We start from the raw sequence: 14,563 nt of genomic DNA, 5'->3' as shown, positions 1-14,563 counted from the left end.
GGAGGTAATGGGAGCCGCTACCTGACCAAAGCCCCGGATAAACCTCCGGTAGTAGTTGGCAAAACCCAAGAATCGCTGCACCTCCTTCACCGTGGTTGGAGTTGGCCAATTACGCACGGCCAAAATGCGGTCAATCTCCATCTCCACACCTGACGCGGACAGGCGGTGTCCTAGGAAGGAGATGGACTCTCTGAAGAACAGACATTTCTCCGCCTTCACATACAGGTCATGCTCCAACAGTCGACCAAGGACCTGCCACACCAGGGACACATGCTCAGCCCGTGTAGCGGAGTATATGAGAATGTCATCAATATACACCACTACACCCTGTCCGTGCAGGTCCCTGAAAATCTCTTCAACAAAATATTGGAGGACTGAAGGAGCATTCATCAAACCGTATGGCATGACGAGGTACTCATAGTGCCCAGAGGTGGTACTAAATGCTGTCTTCCACTCATCTCCCTCCCGGACACGCACCAGGTTGTACGCGCTCCTGAGATCCAATTTCGTGAAGAAGCGCGCCCCGTGCAATGACTCCGTCATACTCGCAATCAGAGGTAGTGGATAGCTGTATTTTACAGTGATCTGATGAAGACCACGGTAGTCAATGCACGTGCGTAAGCCACCATCCTTCTTCTTCACAAAAAAGAAACTCGATGACATAGGGGAAGTGGACGGCCGAATGTATCCTTGCCTCAGAGATTCGGTGACATATGTTTCCATAGCCGCCGTCTCTTCCTGTGACAGAGGATACACGTGACTCCGGGGAAGCGCAGCGCCTACCTGGAGGTTTATCGCACAATCCCCCTGTCGATGGGGTGGTAATTGAGTCGCCTTTTTACAGAAGGCGAGAGCCAAAATCGGCATATTCAGGCGGAATGTGCATGGTGGGAACCTGGTTTGGACTTTCCACCGTAGTTGCCCCTACGGAAACACCTACACACCTCCCTGAGCACTGACTTGACCATAGTGGGGTCATGACCTGGGAAGCCCCAACACCACTGGAAACGCAGGAGAATCAATCAGATATAGACTAATTGTTTCCTCATGCCCCTCCTGCGTCTTCATCCAGAGTGGCGCTGTGACCTCCCTAATCAGACCCTAAAGGGCGACTATCTAGGGCAGGTGTGTCAAACTCATTTTAGCTCAGGGGCCACATGGAGCAAAATCTATTCCCAAGTGGGCCGGACCGGTAAAATCATGGTATATATAACTTAAAAACAACAACTTCAGATTGTTTTCTTTGTTTTAATACGATCAACATAAATCATAAAGCTGGAGCCTGAGGACAGTGTGTCCAAAATTGTACAAGCACAACATCACTATTAATCATAAAACACCTCAAGTTTATTTGAAAATTCTAAAGAAAAAAAACACACAAACACACAATGCCTCAGTGATTCACAGAACTGTTTCACAGATCACAGAACTATATCAGGGTATCATTTCTCAGGCAGAAATGTAGATAAAAATAATGAAATCCTGTTCCCCAAACAAGTGCAAGAACCACAGAGTCAAGAATAGGTTAAATATACAAATAAAATAAAATCAATTAAAAACAATAGCACATCAACATAAAAACATGTAAACATAAAGCTGGAGCCTGAGGACAGTGTGTCCAAAAGCACAACATCACTATTAATCATAAAACACCTCAAGTTATTTGAAAATTCAAAGAACACACAAACACACAATGCCTCAGTAATTCACAGAAGTATATCACAGATCACAGAACTATATCAGGGTGTCCCATGCAGCACTTTAAGTGGGGTTGCATAGTTTATTTGACTCCTGATACCTGGCATCTTTTAGCTTTAACCAGCGCATCAATATCAGGCGTCACATCCTGAGTGGCAGCCAACTTCAGGATGTGATTCAAGTGCTTTTGCGTGAGCCTTGAGCGCAGCTTTGTTTTATTTATGCTCATTACAGAGAAAACTTGCTCACAAAGATATGTGGTTCCAAACATGCACAACAGTTTTGCAGCGAGGGCTGTCAAGTTGGGGTAACCTGGCAAGAGATTCTGATAAAATGTGTCCAAGCCAGCTGCGGCAAATTTGCCATTCAAATCCGAGTCACACTGCAAGTCTATAATTTCAAGTTGGATGCTGACGGGCAGATCAGAGGGATTCACGGTGAATGGCGAGCAAAAAACGTTGAAGTCTTTCTCCAGTTCACCAAAAATCTGAAAGCGTTGCTTCAACTCCCGTAACAGTCCCGTTATTTTATCTTTGAACCGCTTCATGTCTGCCACATGTTGGGTCGCGCACACATTTTTCAGACAGGGGAAGTGAGCTGCATCACCACCGGCGAGTTGCGTCTCCCACAATGACAGCTTCAACTTGAAAGAACGTATGCTGTCATAATACTGCGTGACAACTTTGTTGCGCCCTTGCAGCTGTTTGTTCAAGTTATTCAGGTGCTCTGTAACATCCACCATAAATGCAAGGTCCTGCATCCATTCTGCGGAATGAAATTCTAACACTGGTTTGCCCTTTTCTTCCATGAACTGAATTTCTTCTCGTAAATCAAAGAAACGCCTCAGCACAGCACCTCGGCTTAACCATCTTACCTCAGTGTGGTATGGCAGGCCATAGATGTGGTCTTGCTCTCTGAGAAGGCTGTCAAACTGACGGTGATTCAGGCTTCTGGATCGGATGAAATTAACAGTTTGGATGACCACCTTCATGACGTTATCCATCTTTAATGACTTGCAACACAAAGCCTCCTGGTGCAAAATACAGTGAAAAGTCCAAAAATCACGTCCTCCATTTGCAGATTGTACTTTCTCTCTGAACTTTGTCACAATGCCTGCTTTTTTCCCGATCATTGAGGGCGCACCATCTGTAGCCAGGCTGACAGCGCGGGACCAGTCCACTCCGACCCTGTCCAGCGCGCCGACGAGTGCGGTGAAAATATCAGCTGCTGTCGTTGTATCTGTCATCGGCACCAACTCCACGAACTCCTCGGTGACGGTCAATGTGTCATCAACTCCGCGGATGAAAATGGCCAGTTGTGCAACATCTGTAATGTCCGTGCTTTCATCAATTGCAACCGAAAACGCAATAAATGACTTTACTTTTTGCTTCAACTGGCTGTCCAAATCCACTGAAAGATTGGAAATCCTGTCTGCAACTGTGTTTCTTGTCAGGCTGATATTTGCAAAAGCCTGGCGCTTTTCAGGGCACACAATCTCCGCTGCCTTCATCATGCATGTTTTTACAAATTCACCCTCACTAAATGGTTTTGAAGCCACTGTGATTTCATTAGCAATGAGGTAGCTAGCTTTCACTGCAGCGTCACTGATGTCTCGGCTGTGAGTAAACACAGACTGCTGTTTCTTCAGACCCACCAACAGTTCATTCACCCTCTCTCTTCTCCGCTGTCCTTGAAAGTTGTCATATTTGTCGGCATGAAGACTCACATAGTGGCGACTAAGGTTATATTCTTTCAGCACTGCAACATGCTGTGAACACACCAAACATACAGCTTTCCCATTCAATTCCGTGAATAAATAGGAGGATGACAATTTTTCTTGGAACACTCTGCACTCTGCGTCCACTTTTCTCTTTTTTGACAGAGACATATTGGGGCAATGAGGGTGCCAAAGCACATAATGTTAAAAGTAGAAGCCGTAATAACTATTGCGGGCAAAACAAAGTAGCTCATCCGGACTGGCTGCACTTGCTTGACCTACTTGCTCTGCCCCGGTATAAACAGTTTGCTTGCTTAACACAATTGCTATTGCGCCATCCAGTGGACGCAATTGGAACAGCAGTTTCTTTTATTGAAAAATTGCAGCTCATTTTTATACTTCACAAAATCATCTCACGGGCCGGATTAAACCCATTTGCGGGCCTGAACCGGCCCGCGTGCCGGACATTTGACACCCCTGATCTAGGGCATGTATAGGGAAGGGCACATCAACTGGCACAATAGGAATCCCTAACCTACGGGTAAACTGACGATCAATAAAGTTCCCAGCAGCGCCTGAATCTACTAGCGCCTTATGCTGGGAATGAGAAGAAAACTCGGGAAATACAACATCTAAACACATATGCGCAACAGGGAGCTCTGGGTGAGTTGGGTGCCTACTCACCTGAAACGGTCCACCAGTGCTCTGCCTACTGCCTCGACTCCTTGAAGGCCCTCCCCAGCACCGACCAGCAGTGTGTCCTCTGCGGCCACAGTTGGTGCAGGGGACGGACCCTCTACCGGTCTCCCTCATAGCAGCACCTCCGAGCTCCATAGGGGTAGGGTCGGAGGTGCTGGGGGATGGAATGGACGCCCCCTGATCCGGACGTCCGCGGGGTGGCCAACAGGTTATCCAGTCAGATTGACATATCCACCAGTTGGTCCAGGTTTAGGTTGGTGTCCCTGCAGGCCAGTTCCCGACGAACGTCCTCCCTTAAGCTGCAACGGTAGTGGTCGATGAGGGCCCTCTCATTCCATCCTGCACTGGCAGCCAGAGTCTGAAAGTCCAGTGCAAACTCCTGCGCGCACCTCTTCACCTGTCTGAGGTGGAATAGATGCTCACCCGCCGCTCTCCCCTCTGGTGGATGATCGAATACCGCCCTAAAGCGGCGGGTAAACTCTGCATAGCTTACAGTTGCGGCATCTATTCCCCCCCACTAGGCATTGGCCCACTCCAGCGCTTTACCGGACAGACAGGAGATGAGGGCGGACATGCTTTCGTATCCCGAGGGAGCCGGGTGGATGGTTGCCAGGTAGAGCTCTACCTGGAGCAGAAAACCCTGACACCCTGCAGCTGTACCATCATATGCCCTCAGGAGCGAGAACCGAATCCCACTGGACCCAGATGGTGAAGAGGTGGACAGCGGTGTTGGTGGTGGTGTAATTGGAGGGGGTATAGGGATACCTCCTCTCTCCCATCGCTCCATGTTATTAACAACTCGTTCCATCGTGGTGCCGAGAGCCTGGATCATGGTCGCTTGTTGTTGGACGCGTTCCTCCATCGATCCGGCTGGCATTGCTGTACCTGCTGACTCCATGTTAAGGTGCGTGTTTCTGTCAAGGTGTCAGTGTAATGCGGTAGGCGAAGTCAGGCGCAGGACACAGAGCTAATCAAAAGGCGTACTTTACTCTAAGGTAAAATAATGAACAACAACCTCCACGCAGGGAGGGAACAAACCCACACACTAACGACAACCAAAACATGAACAAACACGCACAACACACAGTGTGAGACAGAGGGTTAAATAGGGAAGACATAACTACATGATGGGAAACAGGTATGACCAATTAAGACAAAACAAGTCGAACATAGATACATGGATCGGTAGTAGCTAGTACTCCAGTGACGACGAATGCCGAAGCCTGCCCGAGCAAGGAGGAGGGGCAGCCTCGGCTGAATCCGTGACAATACCACTTGACTTATTCCACATTTTGTTGTGTTACAGTCTGAATTAAACATTTATTAAAGAAAAAAAATTTCTCACCCATCTACACACAATACCCCTGTTAGGTTCTGACAAACAGAGTGAAAAACTAACGGACAACTAGTCAAAGCTCAAACCAAGTTTACTCACCCACTGGGTCAAACAGCTGAAAAGACAAAGAGATGTTTCCACCAGCACAAGTATTTATACCCTCCTATTAGGCTGAGTCTCCTCCTTGCACATTTAGACAGCCAATACATAGTTGTTGCTAGTCAGGAAGTTAAGTGATGTGTGTAATAAAACTGTTCCTTCTCACTTCATCTGACCTGACCTGACCTCGGCCCACATTCCTCACTAATCCACAGCTATCCAACCTTATCAGTGACTGCAACCAAGTGATTGCCCTTTCCCTCACTAAGTAACTTTCCAGACCCATACTCCATTGACCCCACCATATACATTCCTCATGCATGTAATCATTAACTTCTAGTATAGGCAGTATTTCAAGCTAGAATCCAAAAGTCCCCCCTTTTTGAATAGTACCTCCATACTGTTCAACATTACATAAACTTTGAAATTACTTATAAATGAACAGAAAATAAAACCTGATTAACATTCTCAGTTGATTAGTATATTTACACCTCTGAGACTTATGGTCTCGGATTTATAATCACATGCCGAATCCCACTGGACCCAGATGGTGAAGAGGTGGACAGCGGTGTTGGTGGTGGTGTAATTGGAGTAATCCCTATACCTCTATGCACACTCTTATGCACATTCTTATTCCCCCCTCTCGTCGTACAACTGATAATGACATTTTAGCTGGAGCTTTTGACTTCCTCCATTTCCTCCTTCGGGTTCCTACAAGAGTGATAGCACAAGACTTGAAACACAAAAAGAAACACAAATCAAAACAAGTATTAATAATGCGTTAAGCTATGCATATTTATATATGCAAAGAAAGTTTGATAACACGACGATTCCCACTCTCTCTTAGCCTGACTCTATACCTTCGGGTTCTGCTGGTGTCCACAAAAATGAAGGCCCTAAAAAACCTCCTCATGCTTTTAACCAGTCTTCCCCCATCAGGCTACAGGTTACAAAAACTGTTAAAACTGCATATAATTTTCACTTCGCTCCCCATCTTCTTCTTCCTCCATGGCCACCCAGTATACATGTGCTGTGACCTTAATCAACTTTACCTCATCTTGAGGCAAATCAGCACACATTTCAACATCAACGCCTTCAGAAGGTGACATCCCAGCAATGCTAACAAGGTAACCCCTGCTACCACTAACACTGCCCATGATGCATACTTCAAGATACCCCTCATTTGCGCCGTAGTCCAGTTCCATGCTGTTACTATAGCATCCTTCACCACTACTAACGCTCCTTCAGTTACTGTCCCTACAGCGACTGCCGTGAGAATAGCTACTGCATTGAATCTGTCTCCTGCTCCTGATCTCCTATTGCCTTTGTGGTTTACCAACAGATCTAGGACTGAATCTTACAGATACTCCCTACCTGTCTCCCAACTCATACCCGGTTTTCTAGCCACCAATATCTCCAATGATATCCTATGTTCTGCTACAGTCGGTATCTGTGTATGATACTTCCCTGTGATCAGGTTAAGTACACATCACTCATCCCAAGGCCGATCTACACCCCACCCCTTTGTGAACACCCTCGTTACAGTGTAAACTTTGGGTCCCAACGGTTGATAAGCAGCAACCTTCTGACACTTTCATGTTACCGTCACTCGGTCCCACTGCTGGTGATTAGGAATGGGGGAGAGATGAGTGGCGTTGGAAGAGTATCCAACCTTTCAAAACTCTGAGTCACATGTTTGTTAATCACACTCTGCAGGTGCTATTATTACAGCGAACTTCTTTTCCGGTGAGGTGGCCTCCTGTATACAGGAATCTGTGGCTATTCTTTCAAGTGTTGTACCTTCTTCGACAAACCCCTCACTGAAAGTTGACATAAGTGTCTGAAATGATAATACTATCTCTGCTACTCCCATCATGATCTGGGTATGTGTGACGTTCAACTTGACTTCATAGTAGTCTCTATATTGTGCACAGTTAGCTGTCCTTCCTCTCCTACGAGCTATCCCCCGTATTACTATACACAGAGGAGTGGTATTGTACCCCAGAGACTCTATTACCCACTTCCCTAATTTATGAGCCACACAGATCTCCGCCCCAGTCACATTCCATTCCGCTTTCCTTATTCCCTGTAACGATAACGCCTTGGTTTTTAGGACTCCATAGAATACACTGATGTCGGTCCTGCCAGACTCTGCAACTAACACCCTTATGCAAACATTCTGTCTCAAACACAAATACATTTGCACATAAATCATTCCATCTAACCTATAACACGTTTGTCACTACTGCTAGGCCACTTATATGGTTATAAACATCCTAACACGTGCTCAAGTCAATTAGTCAGTTTCCAACAATCCCTCATCTGGAACAATGATCACTCACATGTTCCACTCCACCTTAGAAAACATATTGACTTGAACAGGGAAGAGAGAAAATACATGTTTAATACTTTCACACCACCCTTGATGAGCATGAGATTGGGGCAAGGACCGTCCATCTGTTCTGTTCTATTCCAATGGGATGCTAGTCTCCATGACAGTCTCCTTCATCCTCATCCTCGGGTGTCAAAGCAAGACACAGACTATGAGCCTTGTACGTAATTAATTGTACTGTATCATCCAGAAAGCCATAGGTATTGATGCGCTTTAACATTAGGATTCTGATGACATGGTAAAACAAAACCCCTACTATCAATGTCCCCATCATGGTTAGCTCAGGCTACCATCTAGTGGGTTTTCTGATAACCTCCCTCTCGGAGGACACTAAAAGATCATGTTTCCTGGGAGGAAACCCTCCCTAGACTCAATTAATTCTTACAAATATTAAATTAGTTTCAGAAACCACCAGCAGGACGAGCTATGCACCCTCCCCTCACTTTGTGCTCTCCTCACAGTTTAGGGACAGCGCTCTCTCTCTCTCCTTCTCTCCTTTCCGAATCATAATTAAAACAATTCATACATTTTCCAACCCAATTTTAGAATGACAGTCCTTAGTGCTTCACATTAAGTCTATCACTCGAATTCAAAACCCTCAACTTTGCACACACCAACACTGTTAGAATGTACATTTACAGACAGGGAAAATGTATAGACAGTATGTACTATTTATATTTCCAGTATGAACTTTACACATCATTGCCCCCGTTTGTCCCTGTTTCACTGTAGCGAGTGGCATGTTAATGACAGATCGGTATCTCAATGCATTTTGAGTCTATATTACTATGAATATCCCAGAGTGCAGACCCCCACAATCAAGCTGATACCCCAGATAAACAGTTTAGGGCAACCCTAAATCAATTTACGGGCACAGTTGACCACCCCCCTCCTTCCCTGTACTCTTCATTTTCTTCTTCAGATAGCATTACAGTTCATCTTCACAATGGCACACATGTAACTTATGCCTGTCAAAGCGGATAGGCCTTGATAATGCCCCGATTTCAATATCTGGGAAATAATCTGATTTGCCCAAGCAAATACATCTCTCACCTGAGCCTCCACCACCATTCTGTACAGTCCATTCTGTCTGGTCCGTTTTCCCACTAGTGCACAAGCAGCATGAGAGAAGTTTGGACGTGATCTCTCTCCATGCTCGCTCCACATGCACGGTCTCAGGACTCATGCCGCACTCCTGCTGCTCGTATACAGGATCACTCAGAGTTCCAAAGTATACAAACTGGATCACTCAGAGTTCCAATGCGGCAATTGTTTTCTTGCCGAGGATTATAGGCTTGAGGTGGCTTCCTTTATCACGCAGTTAGCCAGCCTACGTAAGAAACTGGGGAAAACTCAGAGTGGAATGTTTACCTTTTCTACGCCAGTGGCTGGACTGCGTTCGCGCATGTTGGATGCATCTCCGTCTTGTCGTTTGTCGCTATCCGACTGGCCGGTGTTGCCCGGAGTTCGTTTGCCAGGGGAGCCATCTCCTGCCTCTCCTCCCCCATCTGATAGCGGAGTTGAAGGAGCACAGCAAGAGGAGCATGGCAATCAACGATGGTCGCATGTCACGAGCCATGGAAGCCGAAGACAGCGGCCAGCCGCTAAGCAGCCTACACTCCCAACGAGAGGCCCGGAGCGGATACAAACAACAAATAGTTTCACCGCCCTGGAGCCTGATCTTCCTGTACCTTCGTCGCTGGGGGTACCTGTGTCTGCGGACGCTGTGCCTACTCCTACTCCTTCCCCTATGATTTCGAAGTTGACATCGGCAACCTTCCGTCCCTGCTCTGGATCGAGCGAGGCTTCTCCATCTGTCGGAGGCCTGCACCATCCTGTGAAGCGTGGGAGTGGGCTGATTTCCTCGTCCTTCTCGCCAGCTGTGATTTTGGGCAACTCCATGGTAAGAAATGTTACCGTTCCTGGTGCAAAAACAATGTCCTATCCCGGAGCTTGAGTAAATTACATTACTAAGCTACTCCCGAATGCACTATGCTAGGACATGGACATCTATTCTATCATAGTCCATGTGGGTTTAATGACATTGTGAAGGGCAGCTCTGAACAGTTGAAACTGGATTTCAAAGAGCTGATTGACTCTCTGCTAGACACTAATAAAATACCTATCATATATGGCCCTGTACCCTCTCTGAATCGTGGCATTGAATGCTTTAGCAGGATTCTTTTTCTTCACAACTAGCTACGTGATTATTGCAGCTCAACAGAAGTAACTTTTGTTGACAATTTCGATACCTTTTGGAAACAAAACACGTTTTGTAAGGAGGATGGGATCCACCCAAATAATTTGGGTTCCTGGATTCTTTCTCAGCATTATAAGGCTGCATTGAGACAATGACTTATCAATGACCCAAGCCCAGCTCAGTTAATCCCTACCACTGTGTCGCTGAGTCACCATAATGCTTTAGCAAATGTACATTATACCAGGGGCATTGGTAGACACAATGTAAGTAACCTAATGTATGTCCCTCTAACTGCCATGAATGCCTCTGCTGATCCTACAGCTACAGCTATTGCATGCAGAAATCATGTGTCTATGAACCAGATTTATGTCACGACTTCCTCCGAAGCTGCCTCCCCTCCTTGTTCGAGCAGGCTTCAGCGTTTGTCGTCACCAGCCTTCTAGCCACTGCCGCTCCATATCTCATCATTCCATTTGTCTTGTCTTGTCAATTACACACACCTGGTTCATATTCCCCTCAATAGTACATGTATAAGTGTTCCCTCTGCCCCCTTGTCCTTGTGAGTGATTGTTTCATGTGAGATGAGTGTAGCTCGGTGGAGCTATACCCTGATGAAGACAGCTTGTCTGTCGAAACGTTGGTTATTAAGATATTAAATTATTGCATCTGAGCTCCTAGAGTGTGCGGCTTTCCTTTTCTTTTTGAAGTGTTTTACGCCGTCAGCCAGCACCTCGCCTAAATAGGTGTGCGTTTCTTTCGCCTTTATCTTAGCTCGGTGGAGCTACCTGTACTTTGTTTTGCCGGGGTATATTTTCCCAGTGTGCCTGTATTTGTTCCAGTGTGCCTGTTTTGCGCACTGGACTGTTGACGCTATCCAGCGTAACTGTGTACTACGGAATAAACTCTGTATTCTGTGAATTACCCTCCTGCGCCTGACTCCTTCAAATCACATCCTCACAGAATCACCGACCCGCTATGGAGTCAGCGGGAGAGGAGCGCCTGCCTGGAGTCGTGGCACGGGTCCAGGAGCATTCAACGAAGCTAGCCAGCTTGGGAGAAGCGATGGATCGGGTTCTTCAGATCATCCAACGCCTGGAGAGGAGAGGACCCGATCTGTCGAGACCAGCTGGGCAACCGGATTTAGCCACCCACACCCCAGCACCCAGAGGGATCCATATATCCCGACCACGGGAGTTCGACGGGATAGCTGCCCTCTGCCAAGGATTCTTCCTCCAACTGGAGCTCTACTTCTCCAGCATCAGGCCGGCCCCATCGGAGCGGGAGAAGGTGTCCGCCCACCCAAGATCCACCCCTGTGCCGTCTTCTCTAAGAAGCTCAGCCCAGCGGAGCAGAACTACGACGTTGGTGATCGGGAGCTGTTGGCTGTTGTCCGACCCCTGACCGTGTGGAAGCATTGGCTCGAAGGGGCGAAACACCCTTTCCTCGTCTGGACGGACCACCATCGATAGTGGCGATAGTGACATCCGGGGCAGCGAGGAGGCTGAATCCTCGCCAGGCCAGGTGGACCCTATTCTTCACCCGGTTTGATTTCACAATATCATACATCCCGGGTACGAAGAACGTGAAGGCAGATGCATTGTCATCAGGACTGGTCATTCAACTGAGACTGCTCTTCTCTGTGTCACGGAGGCTCTCCGCACTGCTAAAGCTAACTCTCTCTCCTCTGCTCTTGTCCTTCTAGACCTGTCTGCTGCCTTTGATACAGTGAACCATCAGATCCTCCTCTCCACCCTCTCCGAGCTGGGCATCTCCGGCGCGGCTCACTCCTGGATTGCGTCCTACCTGACCGGTCGCTCCTACCAAGTGGCGTGGCGAGAAGCTGTCTCCGCACCACGTGCTCTCACCACTGGTGTCCCCCAGGGCTCAGTTCTAGGCCCTCTCCTTTTCTCCCCTATACACCAAGTCACTTGGCTCTGTCATATCCTCACATGGCCTCTCCTATCATTGCTACGCTGACGATACACAACTAATCTTCTCCTTTCCCCCTTCTGATAACCAGGTGGCGAATCGCATCTCTGCATGTCTGGCCGACATATCAGTATGGATGACGGATCACCACCTCAAGCTGAACCCTGGCAAGACGGAGCTGCTCTTCCTCCCGGGGAAGGACTGCCCGTTCCATGATCTCGCCATCACGGTTGACAACTCCGTTGTGTCCTCCTCCCAGAGTGCGAAGAGCCTTGGCGTGACCCTGGACAACACCTTGTCGTTCTCCGCCAACATCAAGGCGGTGACCCAATCCTGCAGGTTCATGCTCTACAACATTCGGAGAGTACGACCCTGCCTTACACAGGAAGCGGCACAGGTCCTAATCCAGGCACTTGTCATCTCCCGTCTGGATTACTGCAACTCGCTGTTGGCTGGGCTCCCTGCCTGTGCCATTAAACCCCTACAACTCATCCAGAATGCCGCAGCCCGTCTGGTGTTCAACCTTCCCAAGTTCTCTCACGTCACCCCCCTCCTCCGCACACTCCACTGGCTTCCAGTTGAAGCTCGCATCCGTTACAAGACCATGGTGCTTGCCTATGGAGCAGTGAGGGGAACGGCACCTCCGTACCTTCAGGCTCTGATCAGTCCCTACACCCAGGCGAGGGCATTGCATTCATCCACCTCTGGCCTGCTGGCTCCCCTTCCTCTGCGGAAGCATAGTTCCCGCTCAGCCCAGTCAAAGCTGTTCGCTGCTCTGGCACCCCAATGGTGGAACAAGCTCCCTCACGACGCCAGGACAGCGGAGTCACTCACCACCTTCCGGAGACATTTGAAACCCCACCTCTTTAAGGAACACCTGGGATAGGATAAAGTAATCCTTCTACCCCCCAAAAAAAAAAAGTATAATTGTAAAGTGGTTATCCCACTGGCTATAGGGTGAATGCACCAATTTGTAGTCGCTCTGGATAAGAGCGTCTGCTAAATGACGTAAATGTGCCCTTGAGCAAGGCACTTAACCCTAATTGCTCCTGTAAGTCGCTCTGGATAAGAGCGTCTGCTAAATGACTAAAATGTCAAATGTAAATGTCACGGCTGTATGACACAGAGGAGAGGCCCAGAGACAACACCCCCATACTCCCGGCCTCCTGCATTGTGGCGCCGGTAGTATGGGTGATGGACGCGGATATAGAGCAGGCATTATGCACAGAGCCATCTCCACCTCAGTGTCCAGCTGGGCTGCAGTACGTGCCTGCTCTTATACGTGATCGTCTGATCTACTGGGCACACACGTCACTCTCCTCTGGTCACCCAGGTATCGGTCGTACAGTGCGCTGCCTGACCGGAAAGTACTGGTGGCCTACCTTGGCTAAGGACGTGAGGGTGTATGTCTCCTCCTGCTCGGTGTGCGCCCAGAGTAAGGCACCTAGGCACCTCCCAGCGTGTAAGTTACAACCTTTACCAGTTCCACAACGAAAACGGTCTCACCTGAGTGTTGATTTCCTGACTGATCTTCCCCTCTCCCAAGGTAACACCATCATCCTGGTCATTGTGGACCGCTTTTCCAAGGCCTGCTGCCTCCTTCCTCTGCCCGGTCTCCCCACGGCCCTGCAAACTGCGAAGGCCCTGTTTACACACATCTTCCGGCACTACGGATCATATTGGTTAATATTCCCCTCATTTGTACATGTATAAGTGATCTCTCTGCCCCCTTGTCCTTGAGGGTGATTGTTTCATGTGAGATGAGTGTAGCTCAGTGGAGCTACCTGTTTTGTTTTGCTGGGGTATATTTTCCCCGTGTACCTGTATTTGTTCCAGCGTAACTGTGTACTACGAAATAAACTCTGTATTCTGTGATTTACCCTCCTGCGCCTGACTCCTTCAAATCACATTCTCACAATTTATGCTGTTAGCACTGAGGCAGTGTGCCCTAGTAGGAAGACCACTGTGTGCAGCTCACCATGCATTAATATAAATAACATGAGAATATCTTCTTCTGTTAAGCTTCCCAGTAAAGCAATGAAAACAAGCAAGCATCCCAGAAAAGGTTCATGAAATTAATAACTTGATAGTAACAGATGGCATTCATATTCTGACCAGCTCTGAAACTCACTTAGACAATACTGTTGATGATACAATGGTAACAATACAAGGTTATAACATTTACAGAAAATACAGAAATGCCAGTGGTTGAGGTGTTGCTGTTTATATTTAGAACCACATTCCTGTAAAGATTAGAGAGGATCTCATGTTAAATACTGTTGAAGTAATATGGCTACAGGTTCATCTGCCTCACCTAGGCAAAGGATAGCTACTTTAAATAATCTTAAATATTACATATATTTTGATTTGTTTAACACTTTTTTGGTTTCTACATGATTCCATATGTGTTATTTCATAGTTTTGATGTCTTCACTATTATTCTACAAAGTAGAAAATAGTAAAAATAAAGAAAAACCCTTGAATGAGTAACTA

The sequence above is a fragment of the Coregonus clupeaformis genome, chromosome 40 (genome assembly GCF_020615455.1).
Source record: "Coregonus clupeaformis isolate EN_2021a chromosome 40, ASM2061545v1, whole genome shotgun sequence".
Classification (NCBI taxonomy): domain Eukaryota; kingdom Metazoa; phylum Chordata; class Actinopteri; order Salmoniformes; family Salmonidae; genus Coregonus; species Coregonus clupeaformis.
Note: the sequence above shows the minus strand (reverse complement) of the source record.